Source organism: Vombatus ursinus, unplaced genomic scaffold (assembly GCF_900497805.2).
Source record: "Vombatus ursinus unplaced genomic scaffold, bare-nosed wombat genome assembly UNPS02014807.1, whole genome shotgun sequence".
NCBI lineage: Eukaryota > Metazoa > Chordata > Mammalia > Diprotodontia > Vombatidae > Vombatus > Vombatus ursinus.
In genome coordinates this window covers 47,546,587-47,571,239 of record NW_020954585.1, presented here as the reverse complement: position 1 = coordinate 47,571,239, position 24,653 = coordinate 47,546,587, and the positions used below count along the sequence as shown (strand labels likewise).

The 24,653-nt window shown below is 34.9% G+C and overlaps 1 pseudogene; it reads right to left on the bottom strand.

The window, feature by feature from the left end:
- Nucleotides 1-13,031: 13,031 nt before the first annotated feature.
- The window catches only part of LOC114052173, a 44,138-nt pseudogene continuing 32,516 nt past the window's right edge, over nt 13,032-24,653 (bottom strand).

Here is a 24,653-nt window from a genome sequence, read left to right as displayed (position 1 = left end):
TATGTCTATGTCTATGTCTATGTCTATGTCTATGTCTATGTCTATGTATATGTGTATGTATATATGCCCTTGGGTTATCCAAACAGAAGAATTTGTCTCCACCCAAGCCTGAGGGAAACACAATGAGGCTTCACTACCTTAGATTAAATTACTTGTCACCTTGGATAGGGGCTGAGCAGGATAAGGAGAGTCAATGCAATCCCATTATCAGTAATGTCCTTCTGAAGAAAAACTGAATTTAAAGGCAGGACTTTGGGGGAAGGGGATTGGGGGAGGCTTTCAATCTCATTTTTCACAGTATTTAATTAATGTGTATTAAAATGAACTGAACTTCAAATGAATTTTGTTATTATTGTTGAACCTCCACAAAATAATCCTTTGGTAGTTTGGGGTGGAACAGCATAAGTAAACTAATTTATGTAATCTTTTCATTTTATTATATTGTCTTGGTTTACTCATGGATAATTAACTTTTTTCCAGTTATTTAGATCTGTTTATCATTATTATAAAGAGCATTTTGTAATTGTGATCATATAGTTCCTCTGTGTATTAGTAGATAGACTCCCAAGTATTTCATCTTGTCTGTAATTATTTTATTTTATTTTCAAGTTATCTATTTTGTATTTCTATTTTCATTCTAGTATATTTTATTTTTAGTTTTAAATTATCTCTTTACCACAGTACCTTCCCTCAAATATTCAGAAGGCAAGAAATACAAAACCTAGAAGTGGTCTGCTAACAGAAATTACTGCATTAACCATGTTTCAGAGAGAGAGAGGGAGAGAGAGAGACTTCAATCTATATTCTGAGTCCATCACTTCTCTCTCTAGAGATGAATAGCATTTTCTGTCTTGAGTCCTTTGGAATTGTGGTAGGTCATTGGGTTGATTCAAGTTACTAAGTCATTCACAATTGATTATATATTTTTTTCCAGTGAAAGACAAGATTTATTAGAACATCTGTCATATTAGGCAGACTCTTAAGGAGTCTGAACAAGCTATTGACTAGATTTTAAGAATCTGAGCAGTGGCTAGATTATAAGAATCTAAGCATCTTAATGGAGACAAGATGGACCTTATATACAGAAAGCCTGTGGGAGGGACCTAGGAGTGGCCAGTAAGCTGAGGTGAACAGGCCTCCTGGGACCTGGACCTTGTGGCCAAGGGAGAATGAAGCCTAGCTAGAATTAAGGGTGGAAAATGGCCAGGGGCCATAGGGAGGTAAGACAATGGAGGGGAGATTGGGTGTAGTCATAATGAAAGGCCAGTTAGTTGATGGGATTATAGCCTCAGAGATTTGGCAATGTGGAAAAATGCAAGGTTTTTCCTTTCTGGGGCCCATATCCCAACCCCATCATTCCCCCCTCAAACAAATGGGACCCAAATTCTGTTGGAGTAAGGGGCGAAGGTCTCGGTTTCTGAAACTGCTTCCTGCTGGCAAGAGGCATAGAGCTGTCCTTGCCTCAAGGTGGTCCCAAAGAGGAGGTTGACTGGAACAGAGCACAGGTTGCATACAGGGAGCCATGGGAGGACATTGACTAGTACTCGCTGTTTGCTACCAACTGTAGGTAAAAGGCCCATAGTCTGGAAGACATAAATCTGACAGAAAAAAACTGCAGGGCCCAGATATAAAACATGGACTAGATTTAGGGCCCAATTTTGAGAGGATAAAACATCCTCAGCTCTATTTGGATTCAGATAATTCAGTTTTCCAACCATGCAGTATCAAATCCACCTCATAGCCAGACTCAGGAATAGCCAGGTGGGTAACATTCCCTTTCAAAGAAACATAATGGGGAAACTGAGCCAGGAGGATCCCATCTTAGAATGAGGCTAAAATTGTCCTCTCAACTTTTCCTGATGCTGACTTCCCACCAATATCACATCCTCTGAGTAACTTGTGGCATTTCTCTCAAGATGGTGGATTATTGATTACCAATGGATTATGACCCATCAGACAACTCAAAAATAAAATCCTATGAGCTTTTACCTCAAACAGCAAGTTTTACTAATAACAGCTTAGGAAAAACTTTTCCAGGATTTACATCTCAAACTTAAAAATTATATATAAATATATAAATAATATATAATATATATATTATATATATAATAATATATATAATATATATTATAATATATATTATTATAAATAAATATATATTATGATATATATAAATATATAAATAATATATAAATATATTTATATTTTTAATATATTTATAAATATATATTTATATTTTTAATTATATTATATTTACTGGTGTAAAAAGTCAATCATTAGAGATTTCTATACACTTGCAAATTCTCAGCAAGCCATACATAAACCAAACATTTTGGCTAGTTTACACATTAAAACAATAACCCACAATAGCTAAATTATGTTAGCAGTAACCAAATTATGAAGAGTTGCTTGACATAACTGATACAGAAAGTTCACCAATTTGAAACTTGAAACAAACCCATTACCAATCAGGCAACTTCAGTTTTGTTAAATGCACTTCCAAATTACCTTACGTAGAAAATCAACACCTCATCATTAACAGTTAAAATTACAAATTTAAAAGAGTGTGCTTACCCTTTGCTGGGATTGCATTAAAAGAAGCAAAGGATAGCTTCTTTTCCTTGAGCAAGATGTGCTGAACCTGGGTGATGTTTCTAGGCAAAGGCTGCCCCAGTGCCCAAAGGCAATTGCCAGGAGGGCCCACACTGTAGCTGTTGCCCCTCCTCCCTCCTTCCTTTCCCAGGTGGGGCAGGGTGAAATCAAAGGTGAGGGGTAAAGGGGTGAAACTCTTCTCCTATGAGAGGGGTTAACAGATACCCTCTTGACTCAAGCAAAGGGAATGGAAGAAAAGAGTGAGCAGGTTGTAAGGAGGAGCTCTAAACTCCTTAATGATCAATCACAAAACCTCCAGAATCTGCCAAGATATTTTTAGCTGTTCTAACTTTCCCTGTACCCTCCATGAAGGAGGATTAAGGGGTGTAGAGGGAAGGGAGTAAATAAGCCTCAGGGAACCAAAAAGCAACTGCAGTTTTCCCCAATTCCCTAGTGCTGAGGGAATCCATACACTTCCAGATAGGGCATCCGTCCTTGTCCTCTATGCTGCAGAAGGTGTACCCAGGTTCATGGCCTTAAACCGACCCAGTGGACTGAGAGCATCAGGCCGAATGTGAGACAGCCTAGTAACTGTCTGCCCAAAAAACACCTCCAAGCCTTGATGCTTGGAGAGCGACCCTAACTGCAGAGCAAGAAGTGGGGGGGGAGGCTTACACACCTTCCAGTCTTGGCTGGAGAAGAACTTGGAGTTAGGCAGTTTCCCTGTATGGGCCACCAAAATGATGCGGTTTAGGGGTTCAGGGGTCCTGGGACCCCAATATCACAACATGCGGATCCTGCCCGACAGAATTCGACCCAAGCCTTCTTTCAACCAAAGACAAGATTTATTAGAACATCTGTCATATTGGGCAGACTCTTAAGGAGTCTGAACAAGTTATTGACTAGATTTTAAGAATCTGAGCAGTGGCTAGCTTATAAGAATCCCAGCAGTGGCTGTATTATAAGAATCTAAGCCCACAGTTGATTATATTTGTTCCAATGCTATCCATACTGTGTCAACTGTTCTGATTCTGATCACTTTATTTTGCATCAGTTCATATATGTCTTCTCAGGTTTTTTCTGAAACTATGCCCTTTATCATTTCTTACAGCACAATACTATTCCATCACATTTATATATGATAACTAATTCAGCCATTCCACATTAACGAGCACCCCTTCGGTTTCCAATTCTTTACCACCAAAAAAAGAACTGTTGTAAATATTTTTGTACATATAGCTCCTTTTACTATTTCTTGAATTTCTTTTGGGTATACACCTATAACCAATACTGCTGGGTCAAAGGGGATGCAAAGTTTCATGTCTTTGGGGGTATATTCCAATTTGTTTTCTTGAATGGTTGTACTAGTTCACAGCTCTATCAACAGTTTATTATTTTACCACATCCCCCTCCAACAGCTTACATTTTTTTTGTTACCTCAGCCAACCCATAGTTGTGAGTTGATACCTCAGAATGGTGTTATTTTTTAAATATATTTTATTTATTTTGGTAAATATTTCCCAATTATATTTTTAATAAAAATTAAATATTTGTTTCTAAAAACTTGAGTTCCAATTTCTCTTTTCTCCCTGTACCTTTGCAGCCCTTTAAAAATATATATATATATGTATATATATATGTATATATATAAATTATTGATGTGAAATCTTTCAAAATATATCTCTGTATTAGCCCTGTGGGAAAAAGAAAGCAATAAAAAGCAAATACCATAATGAAAGTTTAAAAAATATGCTTCAATCTCCACTCAAGAGTTTATTGATTCTCACTTTGAAAGTTGACAGCACTTATCATAATGGTTCTTTTGGAGCTATCTTGGATCATTGTCTTGGTTAGAGTAGCTACCTTTCACAGTTGATCATCATTACAATATTGCTGTTACTGAATACTGTGTCTCAGAATCAATTTATTTGCATTTCTCCAATTATTAGTGGTTTTGAGCACTTTTACATGACTACTGATAGCTCTGATTTCTTTCTCAAAAAACTTCCTGTTTTTATCCCTTGACCACTTATTAATTGGAGATTCATTCTTATTCTTATACATTTGACTTAGTTCTTTATATATTTTAGAAATGAGATCTCTATCAAAGAAACTTGCTGCAAAGATATTTCTCAGTTGCATGCTTCTCTTCTAATTTCAGCAGCATTAGTTTCTACCCTTTTGAGTTTTATATATTCAAAATTATTAATTTTACCTCCTGTGAAACTTTATATCTCTTGTTTGGTCATAGACTCTTCCTCTACCCATAGATCTGACAGGAAATGTTTCCATGTTCCAATAATTTCCTTACCATATTACCATTTATATCTAAATCATGTACCAATTTTGAGCTTATATTGATACATAGTAGGAGGTTTTGATCCATGCCTATTGTCTGCCAGACTACTTTCAAGTTTTCGCAGTAGTTTTGTCAAATAGTGAGGTCTTGTGCCAATAGCTGGAATCTTTGAGTTTATAATTCATGAGATTATTGTCATCATTTGCCATTGTATATAGTGCATCTGATCTGTACCAACATTGTTAATGGTTTAGATTAATTTTTAGTTGTCTCTCTAGGGTTCTGTAAGTAAACCATCATATCATCAGCAAAAACTGATAACATGATTCCTCTTTCTCTATGCTTACTCTGTAATTTATGCCCCTTGTCTTATTGCTCAAGCTAGCAATTCTACTATAATATTGAATAGGAATGGTGGTAAAGGACATTGTTGGTTCCCTCCTGATCTTATTAAAAAGATTCCAGCTGGTGCCCATGGCAGATGATGCTTGCTCTTTGTGTTAGGTACATTTTACTTATCTTTTTAAGGAAAAATGTATTGATGTTTATGTTTTCTAATGTTTTTAACAGGAATGGTTGTGTTTTGTAAATAGCTTCTGTATTTATTTAAATAATCTGATAACAATGTGTACCTATCAAAAAGCTGAATATGGAATTTGAATTACTCCTTGGTCTCTAAAATGTTCTGATATGAAATCTTAAAATGTCTATCAAACTTTCTTTTATATACTTAAAAGAATTGACTTGTGTTATATTCCATCAATTTTTTGCATGCATAAACTTTCAAGCCTAGGAAAATAAAAGTGTTACAACCTAATAATAATAATAACAATATACTTTTGGTTGGTTTTATTATTACTATTGTCATTTATGTTTATAGTTTTTCTAATATGACACCTATCCTTCAATCCTGATATGACTAATTGAGTTATAATGTATAGTCTTTGGGATATATTATCTTTTTTATAGCATTTTCCCTAAAATTTTCATCATTTTTAAATTTTAAATTTAAATTTAATTTAATTTAATTTTAAATTATTAAATTCATTTAATTTAAATTATATTAAATTAAATTTAAATTTTTTCATCATTATTCATTAGGAAAGTCTATAGTTTTCTTTCCCTGTTTTGACTCTCTCTGATGAAATTATCAAGAAGATATTTGGATCATAGAAAGAACTTGGTAAAATCTCTTTACTATTTTTCAAACACTGTGTGCAGTATACGGAATAATTGTGTGTGTTTTTTTTCTATTTATCTTTCCACTGGGATAGAAGAACTTTATTTATAAAAATAATTGTTCTTAAACTTTTTAGTAGAATTTGATTGTAAACCTCTCTAGTCCTGGTAAGGTTTTTTCCCCCACGTAGGTGATTCATTTATAGCTTGCTCAATTTCTTTTTTTTATTTCTTTTTCTAAGATGAATTCTTTAAGTAAACTATTCCCTCTTCTGTTAATTAGGAAGTTCATATTTTTAAAACATTCTTCTATTTCATTGAGATTGTCAGTTTTATTGGCATATACTTGGCTGAATTTAGCCTCAGTAAGTGTTTTTATTTCTTCATTAGTTGTGAAGCCAACTTTTTCATTTTTGATACAGGTAATTTGGTTTCCTTTCTTTTTAAAATCCAATGAGCTAATGGTTCGCTGATTTTTTTAATTGTAGTTTTACTTATTAATTCAACTTTTTAACTTTCAAATTTGTTAATCTTGCCTGGACTTTTATTTTTGAGTCTAATTGCTTTTGGAATTTTTAATAATTTTATTGATATTTCCTGTTATTACATTACCACACAGTCTTAACTATCCCTATACCTACCACTCCCCAAAGCAATCCCATATGACAAATAGTATTTTTTAGAGTGAAAAAAAAATTTTATCATACAACTCATCAATACGTTGAAAAAGTCCAAAAACATATGCAATGTGTAATACATGTGGAATTCCCACCTCTACTGAGAGGTAGCTTGGGAGAATCTTCCATATCTTTTCAGACAAGTCTCATTTGATCTTTATGCTTTTGTCATGTTTACTTTTTACTTTTTGGTGTCCTTGTTCTTTCCATTTTCGTTGTTGTGGTTAGCATGTATATTGTTTTCTTGTCTCTAATTACTTTATTTTGCATGAGTTCAAAAAGACAAGGCTATACTTGTATTTACATAAATTTAGACTTTGTTTTTGTTCTTAGACTTTAAGGGGTTTTTTTTTTTGGCATTTTAGAAAGATTTTTAATGACTTTTCTCACTCTTATTTCCTCCTGGTTTTTCTAATTATAGAATAGAAATGATATTGATTTTGTGAATTCAATGTGTAAACTATTACTTTAATGTAGGCAGTATCTCAATTAGTTTCCTAGCTGATGCTCTGTGTTTGTCTAAGGAAGTCACACTGCAATCTAAAAATGGGAATAATATCATGTTCTCTTTGCTAATGTTCAACATTCAATTTTGTTGACCTTTTCTTATTAGTATTGATAGAATTTTTTTCAAATTAAGTGAACTAATAAGAAGCAGTGTTGCTTTAGTCATCAAATTTTAGGAAAGTTTTTGTATTTCTCCCCTGCAAATAATGTTAGCCCTTGGCTTCAAGTAAATGGATGTGAAAATAGGAATTTTCAGTGCATATCTCCTGTAGGTTTCTTGTTTTATGACAGAAATGAGTATTATATGTAGTCAAGGGCTTTTTTTTCTATTGGTGTAATCCTTGGGTTCTGGGCTTTTTTATATAAAATTTGTTCATTTTCTTGTGTCTGTGTGTGTGTGTGTGTGTTAATGTCATGAAGCTGCATTTCCTCTATTTTTTTTAGTTTTATTAATTTATTTATTTTTGGTCTTCAACATTCACTTCCACAAGATTTTGAGTTCCAAATTTTCTCCCTTCCTCCACCCCAAGAAGGCATGCATTCTGAACAGCCTTTACCCTAATATGCCCTCCCTTCTATCAGTAGGAAAGGTCTGTCAGACCTGGGTGAGAGAGAAGCTCAATCCAGCCCCAGTTCCAGCAGGTGCTTCCAGAGCTCTCGGCCCACAGATGGAGGGGGAATCAAGCAGCTGATCACAGGGGGATTGAAGGGATTTCTTTGTTGTCACTGAGGCAGGATTCTCTTGCCAGTGCTTAGATCTGGGTTGCAGTACTTGATGGTTGTGCTGGGGTGAGGAGGTGTGCTGGTGTGGTGGAGCTTGTAATGGTGGTGGAGAGGAAACTCTCCTCACAGTTCCAAGGTAGAAAAGAGTGCTTGTGGTCACTCATAGACCAGAACACAGGCCAAGAGAGGAGTAAACATCTCACCTTTGATCATACCACCTTGAAAGAACTAAAAATTTACAGGTCCCTAAAAGTATCTCTGAAAATGGCTGCACAAAACCCCTGAAGCTTGGGACTGTACATCCTCCACACTGGAAACAGACCCCTACCTTAACAAAGAGTTTGAAAGTCGAGTAATTTGCTGGGAACTTGAGCAAACAATGCAAAAAAAAAGCTCAGACCCTAGAAAAGTACTTGGGTGACAAAGAATATCAAAACATACAACCAGAAGAAGACAACAAAGTCAAAGCCCCTACATCCAAAGCCTCCAAGAAAAATATCTACCAGTCCCAGGCCATGGAAAAGCTCAAAAAGGATTTTGAGAAGTAAGTAAGAGAAGTGGAGGAAAAACTGGAAAGAGAAATGAGAGTAATGCAAGAAAATCATGAAAAACAAGTAAACAGCTCACTAAGGGTGCCCCCAAAAAATACTGAAGAAAATAACACTTTAAAAAAAGACTGACCCAAATGGCAAAAGAGGTCCAATAAGCCAATGAGGAGAAGAATGCCTTAAAAAGCAGAATTGGCCAAATGGAAAAGGAAGTCCAAAAGTTCACTGAAGAAAATATTTGCTTAAACATTAGAATGGAGTAAACGGAAGCTAATGACTTTATGAGAAATCAATAAATTATAAAACAAAACCAAAAGAATGAAAAAATTGAAGACAATGTGAAATATCTCATTGGAAAAATAATGGACCTGGAAAATAGATCCAGGAGAGATGATTTAAAAATTATTAGACTACCCAAAAGCCATGATTAAAAAAAAAGAGCCTAGACATCATCTTTCAAGAAATTATCAAGGAAAATTGCCCTGATATTTTGGAACCAAAGGATAAAACAGAAATTGAAAGAATCAAACAGATACCTCCTGAAATAGATCCCCAAAGGAAAACTCTTAGAATTATGATAGGCAGATTCCAGAGTTCTCAGGTTGAGGAAAAAATATTGCAAGCAGCCAGCAAGAAACAATTCAAGTATTATATAAACCCAATCAGGATAACACAAGGTTTAGCAGCTTCTACATTAAGGGATCAGAGGGCTTGGAATATGATATTCTGGAGGTCAAAGGAGATAGGAATAAAACCAAGAATCACCTACCCAGCAAAACTGAGTATAATCCTTCAGGGGGAAAAATGGACATTCAGTGAAATTCAGAACTTTCAAGCATTCTTAATGGAAAGAGCAGAGTTGAATAGAAAATTCAACTTTCAAATACAAGACTCAAGAGAAGAATGAAAAGGTAAATAGGAAAGAGAAATCATAAGGGACTTATTAAGGTTGAACTGTTCACATTCCTACATGGAAAGATGATATTGGTAACTCATGAGAGCTTTCTCAGTATTAGGGTAGTTGGAGGGAAAATATATTTTTTTCCCTCCAACATATATATGTTTGTGTGTGTGTGTGTGTGTGTGTGTGTGTGTAGAAAGAGGGCTCAGGGTGAATTGAAGATGAAGGGATGATATCTAAAAAATAAAATTAAGGGGTAAGAGAGGATTATACCGAGAGAAAGAGAAGGGGAGAAGTAAAATGGGGTAAATTATCTCACATAAAACAGACAAGATAAAACTTTTACAATGGAGGAGAAGTGGTAGAAGATAAGGGAGAATGAGTGAATCTTACTCTCATAGGATTTAACTTAAGGATGGAACACCATACACATTCAATCGGGTATGGAAATCTATCTTACCCTACAGGAAAATAGGTGAGAAGGGGATAAGAAAGAGGAGGATGATAGAAGGGAGGGCAGATTGAGGGAGGGGGTAATCAGAAGCAAATACTTCTGAGGAGGTCAAAGGAGAAAATAGAATAAATGAGGGATGGTATAAGATGAAGGGAAATGTAGTTAGTTTTTCACAACATGACTATTGTGGAAGTGTTTTGTATGACTATACATATATAACCTGTATCAAGTTGATTGCCTTCTCAATGAGGGTGAGTGGGGAGGAAGGAAGGGAGAGAATTTGGAACCCAAAAATTTTAAAAGCAAATGTTAAAAATTGTTCTTACATGCAACTGTGAAATAAGATAAACAGGCAATGGGGTATAGAAATCTATCCTGCCCTACAGGAAAATAGAAAAGGAAGGGGATAAAAGAAGGGGGGTGATAGAAGGGAGGGCAAATTAGAGGAAATGGTATTCAGAATGCATGCCATCTTGGTGTGGGGGTAGGGGAGAGATGGGGAGAAAATCTGAAACTGAAATTCTTGTAGAAGTGAATGTTGAAAGCTAAAATAAATTAATTAATAAAATGAGTAGGTAAAAAGAAAAAGAAATAGTGGGTGATCATTCCCAATTGGTAGAATAGTGAGCTTGTGGTCAATCTACAAACAAAGGGATCTCAAAGAATTATATATATAGCTGCCTTTTATTTTATTTAGTACTCTGTGGAGGGGGAGAATATTTTATTATGCTCATGATAACAGCTCATGTTTATTTAGCACTTTAAGTCTTAAAAGGTGCTTTCCTCATAATAACCTTAAAAGTTAGAATAAAACAAGTATTTTCTGCATTTTATAAAAAAAAATTGAGGCAAGAGAGTAATAATAACTTACCAATGGTCACAAATCATATGGGTCCATATATTTGACAGTATCATTAATTTCACACTTTTTGTTGTTGTTGAGCTCTTACAATTGTGTCCAACTCTTCTTGACCCTATTTGGGATTTTCTTGGTGAAGGTAATGGAATGGTTTGACATATCCTGGTCAGTCCAATTTACTGATAAACAGCATTAAGTGCTTTGCCTAGGATCACATAGCTAGTAAATGTCTCAGTCTAGATTTGAACTCATGAAGATGAGTCTTCCTGATTCCAAGCCAAGTATCCTTTCCACTATACAACCTAGCTGCTCAAAATTATTTCACCTTTGCACCACATTAAAATTCACTTTGGAAAAATATGGCTGTGGTTATTTTTAGTGATAGATATGTACATGAGATACCAAGAATTTTTGTTTAACCCTGTGGACAATGAAAAAAATGAAAAATTTCAGTAGAACAATAGCATTTTGCAAGTAACATTTTAGGAAGAATAATCTGGTATAGATAAAGATGCACTCATGTAGAAAGAGATTCAAGGGTGGGATACCAGTTACACACTTATTTCAGTACTGCAGCAGTGCAGAGATGAGATAATAAATGTGGTTTTACACTAGATTGGCCAAATAGAATGGCAATGATTAAACCAACACAAGAAACATTACAGAAGAAAAATTGATTACTGATTCGAGATGCTGAAAAAGAATCAAACATCTTAGAATGTTCTAACTAGAAGAACATCTAATCTTTCCACCAATACCCTTTTATACTCTGTCATTGACTTTTCTTTTGAACATTCATGATCCAATATTAAATAAGCTAAGGACTTAAAATTTATTTGGGGAGGTGATAAATGGAAAGAGATTTAAAATAACAGAATTCCATTGAGCATGCCTTGCACAGGACTGTGTAAGGGACAGCAAACTTTCATAGGGGTTGGCTTTATAATGGCTCCAAATGTTTTCTTGTTTTGATTGTATCTCAACCACATAGTATCCTGGGGTGAAATAGAGGCCAAATAGATATGTAAGGAGAGTTGGTTTGACTGTTTACAAGCTTAGGTATAAATACTTTCTTTAATGGTTCTTGTCACTTAAAAGAAAGTCTACTCTGTATTTTGTAAATTGTTATCATAAATTTTCAGGTGGAAACTGAAGATCCTTTTACTATTTGCATAGAGAATAAGAGAGGAGACAAATGCTGACGTTCTTGGGTGAAACCCTGAATGGGGAGACAACGAAAAGAGGGTGACTTCTAAGGAATCCCTAAGACTGACCTTGATCCCAAGTAAGCCCAAGCTTTTTGTCAGTGTTTACATTTAAATGTTTGTGGAAGGAACAAAAAAGAGGGGAAAAAACTAACTGAACTATTTGTCCACTTACCAAGTTATGAATGATTAAACTGGACTTTTTGTGAACATTCAGATCAGCTAATTGGCAAAAATAAAAAAAAAATAAGATAATCAAAACCAACACACTACCCATCCAACTAAATGATAACGATATGATTTAAAGGGATACTAGAAAAGAGCTTTCCAGAGATGTCTTTTGTGGTATGTAGCAGCATAGTTGTCCAATGCAGCATATTAAAGAAATGATATTTTATTTTTCCCAGTTACATGTAAAGGCAATTTTTAACATTTTTTTTTTATTTTAGGTTCCATATTTCTTCCTCACCACCTCGTTCCTAAAGACAGGAGGTGATTTTATATAGGTTATATTGTTCAATCATGCAAAATATATTTCAATAGTATTCATGTTATGATAGAAGATATAGACCCTAAGAAAAAAAATGAAAAAAACCAGAAAGTAAAATATAGTATGATTCAATCAAATGCAGAATATTAAAACTAAGTAATATGATCCCCACAAAATTACTACATTCACTTTAATTGTGATTGTCAAAGAATACTGTTCATAAAAATAATGAAGGGATCCTTACTTCATGGTTTTCTCTGTGTTCATGCATTGAATCACTATAGTAATATCAAGTGGTAGTAATCTGTTGGGGGTCATTTCTTTTGGAACATGATCCACTGGATGGATGCATGTGACACAACACCATTGAACATTATACAGTAGTCCTCAAACATGGAGATCTTGAAAAGACCACCTGAAAAATATTAGTGCTCCTCTCCAATGCCAAAAAAAAAAACCTCATTTATTTTTCTTTGTTTGGTTCATACGGTAAATTAAGTTACTTTTGAAATCCAAGGATTCAGTGTCTTTGGTTGATGGAAGAAAAATCAGGAGCATGATTGTAGATAGGAATGGATAGAATGAGAAAGAGAATTTCTAGTGTTGGTTTGCCTTTTTGGTACTTGGTACAGCCTGAAGGACAATGGGTACAGATGGTGAAAGGATTGATGTTTTGTTCAGCTTCAGAGTAATCTACAACAATTAAGAAAAACAATTAGAGTTTAATAAGTGACCAGTACCAAACAAAGAGTGAAAAATAAGTAGTCACAAATATTTATGGCATATTATGGAAAAAATATTAAACAAATGAAGACAAATTAGCTAGAAGGTCATGCAAAGGAGTGTTAGATTGATATGACTTTAGTATAGACCCTACGTAGGTTTGACCTCAGAGATTGTCACAAAATATAAAATACATATTAACTACATACTCAAAATTTATTACTGCTAGTCTCTTGTAAGACAGAATTAAGAATCTTGCTTAAATTAGGAGATTTTATCCATTCCCATCACCTTTAATATTGCATTTTTTCTCATAAATCAAATTTTAAAAGGTGCTGCTATACATCAGTCTTCAAAAATTATATTGTTTCCGACCAAGAATTTTGTATTGATGTTATTGTTATTATAGTTAAATCAAAATAATTATGTAGCCAACAACACATTAATTATTTTTCTCTTGGCCTTCTATGTATTTCCATTTTAATAATGACAAGTTCTAATTCTTTAATAACCTGCTAACAATAAATAGACTAATTGTATTGAATTAAATTTCTTTTTTAATTAAAATTCTCCATGTGGCATGGGACATTTCTCCACTTTGAAAATAAATCACCTCAATAAAATACCATCCTAAATATTTAAACAAATGATGTGACTCCTCACCTGTGTCTCTTTACAAGTTCTGAAGGAAAATTTCTGGAGAAGGAGACTAATTACAACTTTCATACTCATAAGTGCAAATCTCATCCCAATGCAGTTTTGGGGACCAACACCAAAGGGCAGGTACACATAGGGGTTCATTCTCTCTTTATTTTCCTTGCTGAACCTGGTTTTTCAAAATGGCAAGAGAAAAGAGATGTGTGGGAAAAGGAAGATCCAAGACTTGTCAGAAGAACAATGAATCTGACTCTTTAAGAGACCCATCAATCAATCAATCTACAAACATTTACTTAGAGCCTCCTCTGTGCCAGGGATACATAAAGGGAAAAAGATATTCCTGAAAATAAATAACTTAAGATTTACCATACAAATACCAAATCTATTGTGCTTCAAGTGAAGTAAAATAGGGAGAGTTGCAAACATGATATCAGAAAAAAGGAAAACTTTCAAAAGACATAATTAAAAAAGATCATCAGGGAAACTACATTTGCTAAAAGTTATCATAGACTATGAAACAATATTAATACTAAACATAGATACATTAAATAGAAACATTCAAGTTCTTAAAAGAAAAGTTAAATGAGGAGGAAATGAAGAGTGAATCTAAACTTTTGGGGATAGCCAATTTACCCCTCCCAGAACTCATAACAAATAAGTTAAACAGATGAATAGAATTTTTGAAAAACTATATATGAAAGAAGTTTGCAGAAAACTGAATGAGAAATGGAAGGAAAATACTTTTTTTTCAATAGTTCTACATTGTACCTTCACAAAAATTGACCATGTATCCCCACAAACAAATTCAGAAAAGTAAACATATTGAAAGCACTCTTTTTGGACCATAATGAAAAAAATTAAATTCAATAAAGAGCTTTTGAAGCATTGATTATAGATTAATGGAAAATGAAATAATCTTCTAGAATGCATGATTTAAAGAACAAACCATGGAAATAATAAAAAAATTCCATTAAAGATAATGACAACAATGAGACAACATTCAAAATTGATGGCATGAAGCCAAAGTAATATGTGGAATAATTTTTATATCTCTAAAGCCTTAGATCAATAAATGAGGGAAATTGCAGATCAACAAATTGGTCATGAAAGTAAAAAAAAAACTAGAAAAAGAATAAATTAAAATACTTATTTAAACATCAAAATAATATCCTAAAAATCAAAAAAGATTAAAAAAAATTGTAAATAAAAAAAATTAAATTAGAAAAATAAAATGGATATCTGGTTGGTGGAAACAATAAAATAGATACATCATTGCTTAATTTTAGTTTTTTTTAAAAGCAAGAAAGCCAAATTACCAGTATTAAAAATTAAAATGATGAATACACTGTGAATGAAGATGAAATTAAAGCAATCCTTAGGAGCTATTTTTCCCAATTATATGCCAACAAAATTGACAATCTACATGAATTGCATGAGCATTTACATATATAAAAATATATGCTACACAAATTAACAGAAGAGGAAATAAAATACTTAATGACTCTAACTTAGAAAAAGAAATTTACCAAGCCATACATGAGCTCTCTAAGATAAAATTCATATGACTACATAGTTTTGCCAATGAATTCCAGCAAACATTCAAAAAACAATTAATTCCAATACTTTATAAAATACTTGAAAAAAATCACTAAAGAATGAGTTCTGTGAAATTCTTTCTGTGACACAAATACAATCTTGATACCTAAACCAGGAAGAGCAAAAACAGAGAAAGAAAACTATTGATAAATTTCTCTAACAAATATTGATGCAAAATTTTTAAATACTCAGAAGAAGACTACTGTAATACAGCATAAAGATTTTTATTACCAGGTAAGACTTATAACAAGAATGTAGGACTGGTTAAATACTAGGAAAATTATAATTAATCAGGTCAATTACAAAAAAAAATTCATATAGTTATATCAACAGATTCAGACAAGACTTGTGACAAAATATACCACCTATTCCTATTAAAAAACCCTAGAAAGCATAAGAATGAATGGGGCTTGTCTTAAAATGATATATAGTACCTATCCAAAACCAACAGCAAGCATCCTCTGTATGGGAATAGATTACAAGTCTTCCCAATGAGATTGGGGTGAGACAAGGATGTCAGTTATCACCATTATTACTCACTATTGTACTAAAAGGTTAACTGTAACAGTAGACAAGAAAAAGACATTGAGGGGGCGGAGCCAAGATTGTGGAGTGAAAGCAGTGACTTGCTTGAGCTCTCCCCTAAACCCCTCCAAATACCTGTTAAAAAATGATTCTAAACAAATTCTAAAGCAGCAGAACCAACAAAAAGACAGAGTGAAACAAATTTCCAGCCCAAGACAACCTGGATGATTGATGGGAAAGGTATATCGCGCCTGGCTGGGAGAGGAGCGCAGTGCAGCATGGGCACGCAGGCCTCAGCGACCCTGGAGCAGGCTTCAGAGGACTGAATCACTGGCAGTTATGGCGGTTTCCAGACCTCTCAGCCCACAAATGCCAAAGACAACTTAGAAGGTCAGTGGGAAAAGTCTGTGACTGCGAGGGAAAGAAGGAGCTAGGTCTCAACCTCAAGTCCCGAGCGGGGCCTGTGGGGCAGCAGCTGCCTCCTGAGCTTCTGGCCCACAGACTGAGGGGGAATCAAGTGACTGATCAGAGGGGGCAGGGATCTCTTTGCCAAAGCTGAGACAGGAATCTCTTGCTTTTCTGGTGCTTGGATCTGGGTCACAGTTCTGAGGGGTGGTCCTGGGGTGAGGAGGAGTGCTGATGTGGTGAAGCTTCTTGTAGCGGTGGAGAGAAAACAACTCGCCCCTTATCATAGCACCTTGGAAGAACTGAAAATTTACAGGTCCCTAGAAGTATCTCTGAAAACAGCTGGACAAACCCCTGAACCTTGGGACAGTACATTCTCCACATTGGAAGCAGACTCTTACCTTAACAAAGAGTTTAAAATTCAAGTAATTGACTGGGATCACAAGTAAGCAGCGCAAAAAGAGTCAGACTATATTATCTTATTTTGGTGACAAAGAAGATCAAAACATACAACCAGAAGAAGACAACAAAGTCAAAGCCCCTACATCCAAAGACTCCAAGAAAAATATGAATCAGTCCCAGTCCTTGGAAGGGCTCAAAAGGATTTTGAGAAGCAAGTAAGAGAAGTAGAGGAAAAACTGGGAAGAGAAATGAGAGTGATGCAAGAAAATCATGAAAAACAAGTTAACAGCTTGCTAAAGGAGACCCAAAAAAATATTGAAGAAAATAATACCTTAAAAAAATGCCCTAACACAAATAGCAAAAGAAGTCCAAAAAGCCAATGAGGAGAAGAATGCCCTAAAAAGCAAAATTGGCCAAATGGAAAAGGAAGTCCAAAAGATTACTGAAGAAAATACTTCCTTAAAAATTAGAATAGAGCAATTGGAAGCTAGTGACTTTATGAGAAATCAAGACACTGTAAAACAAATCCAAAAGAATGAAATATTAGAAAACAATGTGAAATATCTCATTGGAAAAACAACTGACTTGGAAAACAGATCCAGGAGAGAGAATTTAAAAATTATGGGACTATCTGAAAGCCATAATCAAAAAAAGAGCCTAGACATCATCTTTCAAGAAATTATCAAGGAAAACTGCCCTGATATTTTAGAACCAGAAGGCAAAATAGAAATGGAAAGAATCCATGGATCCCCTCCTGAAAGAGATCACCAAAGGAAAACTCCTAGGGATATGGTAGTCAAATTCCAGAGTTCCCAGGTCAAGGAGAAAATATTGCAAGCAGCCAGAAAGAAACAATTCAAATACTGTGGAAACACAATCAAGATAACACAAGATTTAGCAGCTTCTACATTAAGGGATTGCAGGACATGCAATATAATATTCTGGAGGGCAAAAGAGATAGGATTACAACCAAGAATCACCTACTCAGCAAAACTGAGTATAATCCTTCAGGGGAAAAAATGGTCATTCAGTGAAATAGAGGACTTTCAAGCATTCTTGAGGAAAAGACCAGAGCTTAATGGAAAATTTGATTTTCAAATACAAGACTCAAGTGGAACATGAAGAGGTAGACAGGAGAGAGAAATCATAAGAGACTTATTAAGGTTGAACTGTTTACATTCCTGCATGGAAAGATATTTGTAACTCATGAGACCTTTGTCAGTATTAGGGTAGTTGGAGGGAAAAAATTATATGTATAGATAGATAGATAGATAGATAGATAGATAGATAGATAGATAGATAAATAGATAAATAGATGGCACAGGGTGAGTTGAAGATGAAGGGGTTATATCTACAGAATAAAATTAAGGGGTGAAAGAGGATTATACTAGAAGAAGGAGAAAGGGAGAGGTAGAAAGTGGTAAACCATCTCACAAAAGAAAAACAGAAAAGAAAAGGCTCTTACAGTGGAGGGGAAATGGGGGAAGGGGAGAGGGAATGAGTGAATCTTACTCTCATAGAATTTGACTTAAGGAGGGAATAACATACACACCCAATTGGGTATGGAAATCTGTCTTACACTACAGGAAAAAAGGGGGGGGAAGGGGACAAGAGAGTAGGGGAATGATAGAGAAGAGGGCAGATTGGGAAAGGGGGTAATCAGAAGCAAACACTTCTGAGGAGGGACAGGGCCAAAGAGAGAATAGAATAAATGGGAGGGCAGGATAGGATTAAGGGAAATAGAGTTAGTTTTTCACAGCATGTCTACTATGGAAGTGTCTCACATAACTGCACATGTATAACCTATATGGAATTGCTTGCCTTTCCAATGATGGTGGGTGGAGAGGGAGGAAGGGAGAAAATTTGGAACCCAAAGTTTTAAAAACACATGTTTAAAAAAATGTTTTTACATGCAACTGGGAAATAAGAAATACAGGAAATGAGGTGCAGAAATCTATCTTGCCCTACAGGAAAATAGAAGGGGAAGAGGATAAGAGAAGAGGGGGGAGAGATTGAAGGGAAGGCAGACTAGGGGAAAGAGTATTCAGAATGCATGCCATCTTGGGGTGGGGGGAGGGGTGAGATGGGGTGAAAATTTGGAACTCAAAATCTTGTGGAAGTAAATATTGAAAACTAAAAATAAATAAATTTATTAATAACAATAAAAAAGAAGATCTAAGTTAAAAAAAAATAAAAGAGATCCCCAAAGGAAAACTCCTTGGAATATTAGAGCCAAATTCCAGAGTTCTCAGGTCAAGGAAAAAATATTGCAATCAGCCAGAAAGAAACAACCAAGTATTGTGGAAACATACTCTAGATCACTACTGAATAGAGAAATTCAAACTATAACATCTCTGTGGTACCACCTCAATTCTATCAGATTAATTTGATAGGGAAAAAAAATAACAAAAGCTGGAGGCAATGTGAAAAAAAAAAGACACCTTAAAATACTGTTGGTGAGGTTGTGAACAGGTCCAACTATTTTGGAGAATATCTTTGAACTATGCGCAAAGGGCAATAAAACTGTAAATCCTTGAATCTGCAATATCACTATTTATCTGTATCCCAAAGAGATCAAAAAACAGGGAAATACCTATATGTACAAAAATATTTATAGCAGCACTTCTTTGGTGGCAAAAAATTTCAGATGGAAAGAATATCTATCAAAGGGGGAATGGCTGGACAAATTGTGGTATGACTGTGATATAATACTACTGTGGTGTAAGAAAAGATAAAGGGGATGGTTTTAGAAACACTTAGGAATACTTATATGAACTGATGCAAAAAGAAGAATAATTTGCACAGTAACAGGAAAATTGTAATAAAAAAACAGCTGTGAAAGACTTAGCTACTCTCCTTGATAAAATGATCCAAGATTAATTCCAACATTATCATGATGAAAAATGCTACTGACCTCCAGAAAATTGCTATCCAATTCCAGAGAAATTATGAACTCCAAGTGCACAATGAAGCACATTGTTCTTATCTTATTTTTCTTACTTTTTGACACAAGTCTAAAATGGAAATCTGTTTTTCATGACTTCACAGGCAAAATTGATTCATATTACTTGACTTCTCAATAAGCAGGGAAGAGGCCAGAAGGAAGAAGAAAATTTGGAAATCAAAATTTTAAAAATCAATATAAAAAATGAAAAGGAGACAAAAAAGCAGACATCAAGAGATTTGCCTCAAGAAGATAGTAAGAATATCTAAAGCACCATTTGTCTGTCTTCAGAGCAATTCCTTCCTATCATGAAGCTCTATTTGTTATTGTCGTTTAAAAAAAATCCCAAACTAGGCTTGAAAGGCAGAAATTTGAACAGAATCTCAACAAACTATCCTAATACCAATATTATTTAGATTTTAGAAATGCTAAACTTTTAAATACTAAGAAGCGTAAAGAATGAAACTGTTGATCTCTTATTGCAATAGTATTTCACTTTTTCCACTGTTGGGTGGCAGAGTAGATAAGAAGGCAGGCCTGAAGTCAGAAGGTCTGAATTAAAATCTGACCTCAAAAACTTACTAGCTCTGTGACCCTGGACAAGTCATTTAAAAATATTTCATCTGTTTTCTCATCTGGAAAATGAACTGGGGAAGTAAATAGTGAACCATTCCAATATCTCAAATGGGGTGATGAAGAGTCAGACTTGACTGAACAACAAGAAAAAACAACATAAAACTTTAAATAATTCTTTAAAATCCAAAGCTGAAGAAGGTAAATGGAAAGCGGAGGCACCTATTGTAGGTAACCTTTGTACCTTGTCATTGTATTGTAAACTTTTTGAGGAGGTTAGCTACAAAGGATGGAGGAGATACAGGACAATAGCAGGGAGGGAAGGGTCAAGGCTGGATTTACCCAGGATAGAAGACACAAGAGCATGTTTGCAGACAGTAGGAAAGAAGTCAGTGGACAGGGACAGATTGAAAACAAGTGTAAGAGTGGGGATGACAAATGGGGCAATCTATTAGAAGAGATGGAATCACTTGAACAAGTAGAAGAATTAGTCATGGTAAGGAATAAGGTTACTTCATCATGTAATTCAGGTGTAATGGAGGGGCTAGTAGCAGAAGACATCATAGTGATGAGAGATGAGGAAGAGGGGAAAAAAAGGAGTTCATTGTGAATAGTCTCATTTTTTCTGGTAAAATATGAGAGAAGACTCTCAGCAGAGAGAGTGGAAAGAAGGGGAGCAATGGGAGGTTTCAGGAGGAATGAAAATGTTTGGAAGAGTCGTTATGTAGAATGGGATCATTAGTACCCTTAGCCATATAACTAAGTGGTTTCAGAGGTGGGCTTTGAATTCAGATTTTCCTGACTATGAATATAACATGATGCCCTCTGTCTGATATGCCCTAAAAATTTAGTTTAGTTACTGCTAAGGGCTTAAAAACATCTACAAATAAGTGATTCATGAAAATAATTACACATGTTTGCATTGACTCTGGAATAGACAACCTATGAAATAATTAATTAAAATAGTCGAAGTTTAGAGAATTTAAAGATGGAAGGGATCTCAGTTGGCATACAGTTTAAACCGTCATTTTTCAACTTGTATACTCTAACAAAGATCAGTATTCAAAACCGACTTCTAACACTTCTTAGCTATAGATATAACGCCAAGTCATTTAATGTATATAAGCTTCAATTCCTTCATCTACAAAGCAGAGACAAGAATGCCTAAAGTAGCTATATCCCAGCTACTGAAATAGCTACTGTAAGCATCATGCTGTGTTGTTGTGAGAGTTTAAGTGACAGACCCAGCGTCACCAACCTAAGCAAGACACAAAATCAAGATTCAGACCCTCACCCTGTTGCCCAGCTCAATGTTCTCTCCAACCTGATGATGTTGAGTGACCTTTCTCCTTATTTAAAAAAAAATGTGTTTACCTTTCAGGGCAGAACTCCTCTGGCTCTGGCCAGTATTCTGGGTCATGATGAAGGACAAAAGATGGGGCCATCACCACTGTGCCTTTGGGAATCCTCAGTCCATTGAGCTCAACAGTTTTCTTAGCAACCCTTTCATTCCTGACAGCTATGGGGAACATCCTGAGATTTTCAAGTATCACCATGTCTAGGTACTCCATCTGTACCAGAGCACCATACATGACTGCTTCCTGTGAAGTGAACAAACAGTTCTAAGTACTAAGTTCTAAGTACTAAAGTGACATATCACATCTGCCCTTGCTCACTTGGTCTTAGAATGAGTTTATTAACTCCATTGTACATCTGGTCACCAGATATTCCAGTAATACCTTCTGGATGAAAGTTACAAATGCATTTTTATTACTGATTTATTATTATTTCAATGTGCTAAAGAAGTGACTCAAAATTCTGAGATCTGTCAATGTAAGATTTACATCTATATAAAGTTTTTCATAAAATGAGCCCTTTTGAGCCTCTGACAAAACTCTTGAACCTCAGTAGAAGGAAGTTGTGCTAAGATGACTATTTTTCTTCTGTTCTTCTGGGTTGTCTCTTGGAACAAACCAGGCCAATGGTGAAATCTAGGGTGGAATATTAGACAAAATTTACCTCAGTCAAATTTATTTTAGAAACACCTGAAACTTAAAATGCCCTTCTGTGTCTTCATTGCTCTCCAGCTTCCACTTCTTGTCATCTCTGCTTATTCTTCCAAAAATGGTTAAGTATCCAGGCTCTAAAGTCCTCACTCTCAGCTCACCATCAATGTTAGAATACTCTGGTCTTATTTCATAACAGTTTAGTATTTTATACCTTTAAGGGACTTCACAACAGAAAAGAATCAAAGCGATGCATCTATATTGGTAGAATTTAGAAGAGATATTTGCGGTGGAGGCAGAGAGGCTTTCCCAGCATCCTTCACAACAGATAACATTGACAGTTATCTATTTAAAAGAACAACTCAGATCAAATCATCCTGTTTTGTACTTCAATATAGATTAGAGAATATTTTAGAGTTTGGAGGATGTTTTGGTGAATCACTCAGCACCATTATAGGGGCTCAGATTTGGTTTGCTAGGAGGTCAATGAGATCTAAAGAGACACTTTTATGAATTTATCTCCTCTTCCTTCCTACTGCCTCCACTCTAACTTGGTAACTCATTATTGTTTAAGTGGATTATTCTAATATATTCTCAAAGAGATCCCTTAACTTCGTAGGGAAATGACTATTTATGTGTTCCCATAATGATAATGGGGATTTTTTGTGTCCATTCTTATATAGCCTTTGGTATTGTTACCAAGGCCTGTTTTGAGAGTATATAAATAAAGGATAAAGGTACTTTCTGGTCAATAAGTCTAACCAGGGTTGCTCAACCTCTTTTCTCCTATATCTGTTCTATTCTTTCCACACACCTGTCTTGTCTTCAGTTGTTGTTTCTGGATGTGACAAAAGTGACATTTGATTTCAGAGAATTCTCTCTTCTTTCAAGCACACTGTGTAATAGAAGGTTCTAGCAATAGTCCAGAGAAGAGGGGGTAAGTGCCTGTGATAGGGTGGTTATGTATGGAGTGAAGCAAATAAAGAGGAAAGATGTTAAGTGACTTTCCCAAAGTCTCATAGGTGAGAGTTAGGATTTGAACCTAGGTCCTCAGACTTAAGCTCATGTATTAATTTGAAATATAATATTGGGTATGTGTTGTATCTCACCTTTGTGGTTGTAAAATATTTGAGACCTGGGACAGTGTCTTTTCTGTCCTTGTACTCTCACAAACACAGATCACTAAATCTGGCAAACATTAAATGATAGGGGCATAGAGTTTGAGCTGGAAAGGAGCTTAGAGGCCATAACATGACATTTCTTCATGTTATAGTAAGTCTTCAAAAAATCTGACGATTAAAATTGAGTAAAAATTATAGTGAACAAAGATGAACATCAAGGAAAATGAAACACAAGTTTTGTTTGCTCTACTCTGAAGATAAAGAATGCAACAATTTATAATTTTCACATATTCTGATTCTGAATACTGGAGAGACTTACCTTCAGTGAATTTTTCTTTCGTTCTTTATCTTTTCAATTGATTTGGCTAAGAAATGTATTGCCTCTTTTGGAAATACAGTTATGTCATTTTTTAAACAAAGGAACAAAAAATAGAAAGATAGCTGAGGAAAAGAAAAAAGAAAAAAACCCTTATGAAACTGTAGAATTTTATGAAAGAAACTATCACCTTTATTTGGAGCGTTTATGGGGAAATGGTACCACAGGTACAAATTGTAACATGGCTTATTCATTTCCTTTTTTAGGCCTTTGATTGTCTGTGAACTGGTGGGGGTCAACAAAAAGCCCCAAAATGGAAGGGAATCGCTCTCCAAAATCAGGTGTCCTGTATCCATCCCTAGTCTTCTAGATTAATTTCAAAGCTACCTATGACTGACCAATAAGCAAATAATTCCCTTAAGTATTTTGATCAGTTACTCTCTGAAAGCCCTCCCTCCCTAACATATAGCATTTAAAGAATTGAATCTCCTGGATATTTGGGATTGTGTTGTGATTTCTCTATGCATCCCCTGTTAAACAAATGGGTTAGACTTAGTGGCTTCTAAGTTTATGTTCATCTCTAAATCTATTTTGATCCAACTCATTGAGTTATCTTCAGAAATCCTCAGACCAGTTCAGACTACTGAATTCTTAATTATCCATTTGTATAAAGAAGAACTAACTTACTTGTAAAATTGATTGGGTTCAGAATACTAAATGTTTTAAGTAACTTCTTGATTTCTCTGATAAAAGGATCATTTCATTCTTGTTATTCAAGGAATCAACATCTACACCAAATGAAGTACTGGTGATCACATCCATGCTGTAGGCCCCCAAAATGCTGAGGAGAAAAAGCAAAAAATGACTCAAAACAGGCACCACATCTTTCATTACCAAGTAATAACATGAAGTGAGCCTCTAAAACCATAGTGTTAAACTCTGTAGAAACCA